This window comes from Belonocnema kinseyi, chromosome 7 (assembly GCF_010883055.1).
Source record: "Belonocnema kinseyi isolate 2016_QV_RU_SX_M_011 chromosome 7, B_treatae_v1, whole genome shotgun sequence".
In the NCBI taxonomy this organism is placed as follows: domain Eukaryota; kingdom Metazoa; phylum Arthropoda; class Insecta; order Hymenoptera; family Cynipidae; genus Belonocnema; species Belonocnema kinseyi.
In genome coordinates this window covers 75,002,911-75,008,137 of record NC_046663.1, presented here as the reverse complement: position 1 = coordinate 75,008,137, position 5,227 = coordinate 75,002,911, and the positions used below count along the sequence as shown (strand labels likewise).

The window sequence follows — 5,227 nt, the reverse complement described above, 5'->3', positions numbered from 1 at the left end:
ATATATATATATATATATATATATATATATAGAACCAGAAATAGGAATATGTCTTTTTAGTTAAAAGAATTAATATTTAACAACAAACAAATAAAATTTCAACAAATTAGTTGAAATTTATTAAAACAGATGAATTTGATAATAAATCGTTGAAGTTTCAAACAAACATATGAATGTTCAACCAAGAAGATTAATTTCCTCCCAAAAACACGAAGTTTCATCGAAATATGTACATTTTTTAAGAAATGGTTGAATTTTCAACTAAAAAAGATAAATGTTTAATTACAAATATAAATTCTCTACCAAAAATGATATAATCTAATTGGAATGGAAGCTTCTAATGTGTCCCCTAAGTGTTTACATTTTTCTTACACCTTCTCTATTCCTTTACACACCCTCCACACACTTACTTGGTGGTGGAAGGGGGACCTACAGCTTAAGGTCGGTTCCGAATCACCAAGAGCAACAGCCTTAAGTACTTAGAGAAAACCTTTTTCTCTAGATCCCACGACTCTCCGGAGATGAACAACTCCCTTGCTAGGCTAGTGTTCACCACATGGGCCACCGAGACTCTTCCAGAGTGCGAAGCGGGAATCGAACCCGCAAGCCGAAGGAGTGGGTCCAAAGCCTACGTTTTAGCCCCCACGACCATCGTCCCACTCTTATAATCTAATTTTATTTTATATAAATTAATTTTTGACTAAATATTAAGGAATTTTCAAAAACATAATAATTGAGACGGTTTAAAAAAATTATATTTTTAAAAACAAAAATATCAATTTTCTTTTAAATATCATTTTTCTATAAAAAGTGGTATAATCGAATTTTCTCTTAAATATATTAATTTTTCACCAAAAGACGAATTTTTCATATAATAATAGAATCCTCGAAAAAAAGATGAAATTTCAATTAAGAAGTTTATTTTTCTACCAAAAATAACGAATTTTCAACAAAATTCTGAATTTCTAAATACTGCATGAAAACAAATAAATTTGTTTCCAAATAGTTCAATCTTTAACGAAGAAAGGTCGATTTTAAACTAAAACGATTAATTTTCTACCAAAACAGAAAAATTTTAAAAATTGAATTATTAAGTATAAAAGGTCATTTTTCAATTTAAAATTTCAATTTTTAACCAAAAATAGTAGAATCGAAATTTCCTTTAAAGAAATTTGTTTTTGACAAACTGAAAAGAAACTATTTTTAAATAACTGAATCCTTAATGAAAAATAATAATTTTCAACCAATAATATTACGTTTCTACAAAAGGTTATGAATTTTCTACAAAATCTAGAAAGATTGAAACAAATATATGATTTTTATCTGAAAAAGATCATTTTTTAACCAAAGTTAATATAAGTAGATTTTATCATTATAGAAATTAATAAAAAAAAAAAAGAAATTTGAAGAAAATAGTTGAGTTTTCAATCAAAAAGTTTCGTTTTGAGCCGAAACAGATGAAGCTTCAATTATGAACTTAATATTCAACGAAAAGTGGGATAATTCAGTTTTTAGTTAAAAAAATTTTCAACTCAAAGAAGTTCAATTAAAAAAAAATAGCTGATTTGTCTACCAAAACAGATTGCAATTAAAAACATCAATACATTTTTAACAAAAAATGGAAAGTTAAATTTTCACTTCAATAAATTAATTTGGAAAAAAAAGAATTGTCAGAAAATTTCTTGTATCCTAAATCAGAAAGAAGAATTTTCAAACAGGAAGATTAATTTTATACTAAAAAAGACAAATTTTTAACAAAATCCATACATTTTTAAACAATTAGTTAGATTTTCAACTAAAAAAGATTACACTTTCATTGAAAACATTACTTTTAAACAAAAATGTCATAGTTTAATTTTCTGTTTAAAAAAAATAATTTTCAATAAAAAAAAGTGTTATACAAATTATTTCAAAGGAGATCGAATCCATTTACCATTAGGCAGATTCTGCAATTAAAGTCGTTGACTGCTTTTTAAAACTTGCCTTTTTGGATGGAAAACTCAACAACTTTGTAGATATTTTTCTTTTTTCTTTGTTCGTTCTAGAGCTTTGCGCTCGATAATACATGCATATATGCATATATACATCTATAACTGTAATTTGGTAGTTGTGAGTTATCTTTTGTTAAAGCTCCTTTGTTGAGGACTCAATTATTTTGTTTAGAATTTGTCTTTTTTGTTTGTATTCGACTACTTGGTTAAGTGTTAAACTAAATGAGTAAAAATGGATCTTTTTTTGGGTTGAAGATTCATCATTTTAGTTGAAAATTTAATTCTTTTGTTGAAAATTCTTTCTTTCCTTAGTTGAAAATTAATCTTTTTTGTTGAACATTTCTCTAATTGTTTTAATGTTGAACGACCTTTTACAATTTAATTTTTTTGGTTGAAGATTCATTATTTTATTTAAAAATTTATATCTGGTTAAAAATTTAAAAATTTTCTTGAAATGCATTTTTTGATTCAATTCAGCTGTTGTTGTTTTAAAATAATCATATTTTTAAGTTATTGATTGAAAATTTATTTACTTATTTATAAGTTTAACTATTTTGTTAAATTGTTATGTTTTTGGATGAAAAAGTAACTATGTGTTTAACTAACTTTTAACAAAATAGTTAAATTTTCATGCTACAAATATAAGTTTTAAACTGAATGGCGAAATTGTCAAACAAACAAGATTAATCTTTAACCAAAAAGAGTTGCATTAAAAAAAAGAATTCTCCATGAAAACGTAGTCGTGGATATCTTAAAAGAAAAAGAAAAGATCTTCAACAAAATATTTAAATTTTTAATCATAGTTGAATTTTCGAACCAGTATGTAAATTTTCAAAAAAGTACTTGACTTTTTAACCTGCAAATATGGATTTTCGATAGAAAACGTAATATTTTATATTTCAACGAATGCAGATACTGCCAAGAGATGCATTGTAAAAATAAGGAAACGAATTTTCAATCATAAAGATTAATTTTCTATAAGGGATTCGAATTTAAACCAAAATTGTCAAAGTAACTTTTTCACAGACACAATTACTTTTTTACCGAAAATCTTTTTTTCAAAAAAATCGTAAATTTTTTAACCAAAGGGATGAATTTTCAAATAAAATTATAAATTTTTCAACTAGTAAGACGAGTTTTAAACAAATAAAGAATTGCCAGTTAGGAAATAAACAAATTGGTCCTAATTCTGAAACTTTTAAGTCAAAATACTATTTTTCTGTAAAACAGTTATAACACCTTTCACCTCCATCTACCACCACAAACCCCATTTTTCAAAACACCTTCACCCCACATGATAATTTTTCAAAAATTTATGTGTTGAAAGTGTTATTTTAATAAAAAATTCTATTAATTTCAATGTAATTTGAAATATAATAATTATTAGTTTAATTTTAAACAAAATATTAATATTTTTCAAAATCTTTAATGTGATAAGTCCAGGGGAATGTGGGAGACATAACTAAGCCTGATATTCGACAATTGGCAGAAATTTACGTTCAACAACGTAATTCTTTTCAACTTTTTAAGGATTGATCTACTCTTGTAATCAAAATTCGTACAGTAATCATATATCGTGTTATTCCTTACAAAGTAGTGTAATGATTTTGTATAAATCGGAATAATGAAACATAGTAATCGTAATAATTGATAATTCATATATTTTTTTCAAAATGCGTCTTTTCTGGAACAAAATCAATAATCTTCTTTCTTAAGAATTCAAGGGTTTGGTTTCAGAATAATATATTTCGTTCAAAATTCGTATTTTTTGTTTAAAAATTAACATATATTCAGTTGACAGGACCTTTCTTTTGCACACATTGGTCTTTTTCGGTGCAGAATTAATTTTCTTATTTGCAAATACAAATTCTTGGTTGAATTTATTTACAATTCATCCCGTTTCTATACGAAAATCAACTATTTTCTTTAAAAGTCATCATTTTTAGTTGAAACTTACATTATTTCGTTGGAAAATTAGTATTTTTCGGTCGGTAATAACTCTTAGTCCTTCAAAATTAATCTTTTGTATTCAAAATTTCACTGTATTCTCAAAAGTTAATATATTTTCTTGAAAAAAGTGCGCTATTTTTAAATAAAGTATTCTTTTCGCTTGAAAAGTGAACTGTTTCTTTAAGCATAAATAACTCATCTATTGTATTTAAAAATATTATGTTTTGTAGAAAATTAAAAAATTTGTTAATAATGTTGTTATGAGGATTCTTCACTTGACTTGGAAATTCATGTGTTTATTTGAAAATTAAAAACTTGGTTAAAAATCGTTTTCTTTTTGTTTGATTTTTTTAAATGAAAATGTGAATCTTCTACTGCAAGGTTTATAATTTTCGTGGAAAAATCATCTCATTGGCCCAAAAATCCGAGTATTATGCTACACCTTTTTTTGCGAAAGTTAATTTTATGACTGAACTTTCAACAATTCCATACATCGTGAAAAGTTTGCCTTTCTTTCTTTCTTGAATGTTCATCTATTTAGTTAAATTTTTTGTGTGTACAAATTCATGTTCTTACTTGAAACTGCATCTCTTTCATTAAAAAGTCAACTCTGTTATTGAAACTTGCACCCCATTCGACTGTTTGCTTGATAATTCATATAATTCGTTAAAATCGTCTTTTTGGGTTCAAAATTAATACTGTTCTTCCTTTAAAATGAAAAACTTTGGTTACAAATTTATTTCTTTTGTTTGAAATTCGTACTTTTTGTTTTAAATAAAAATATTGAGTTGGAAAATCATGTATTTCGTTAAATATTCTTATTTTTTTGGTACCAATTTAACTTCTCGGTTCTAAATTCAACTACTTGAGTCGATCTGACGCAAGTTTTTTATATATTAATTTCTTGACTGAAGATTAATCATTTTTGTAGAAAACTCATCTCTTTGGTTGAAAATTGAACTATTTTCTGAAAAATTGATCATTTTCAGAAGAAGTTTCTACCATTCAATTTCAAAATCGTACATTGTGCAGTATTAAATAATTATTATTCTTTCAAAATTGCTCTATTTTGTCAAAACTTAATGCACTTTCATAAAAAAAAGAAAAGTTTCATATTTCTATATACGAGGGTAGTTCAATAAGTCCTTAGAATGAAATATAAAAACAATTTTTTTTGGGTAAATTTTTTTTTTATTTTTCAACATAATCGCCTTGGAGCTCTATACACTTGGTCAATCGCTTTTCAAGTTTTTTTAATCCTTCAGAAAAGTGCGTTTTCGGAAGTT

At 25.4% G+C, this 5,227-nt stretch overlaps 1 protein-coding gene across 1 annotated transcript in view; it reads right to left on the bottom strand.

Annotated features, from left to right (window-relative positions):
• LOC117176514 (glutathione S-transferase 1-like) overlaps positions 1–5,227 on the bottom strand; it is a 38,329-nt gene that overhangs the window by 32,242 nt on the left and 860 nt on the right. The gene's annotated exons all lie outside the window — the stretch shown is intronic.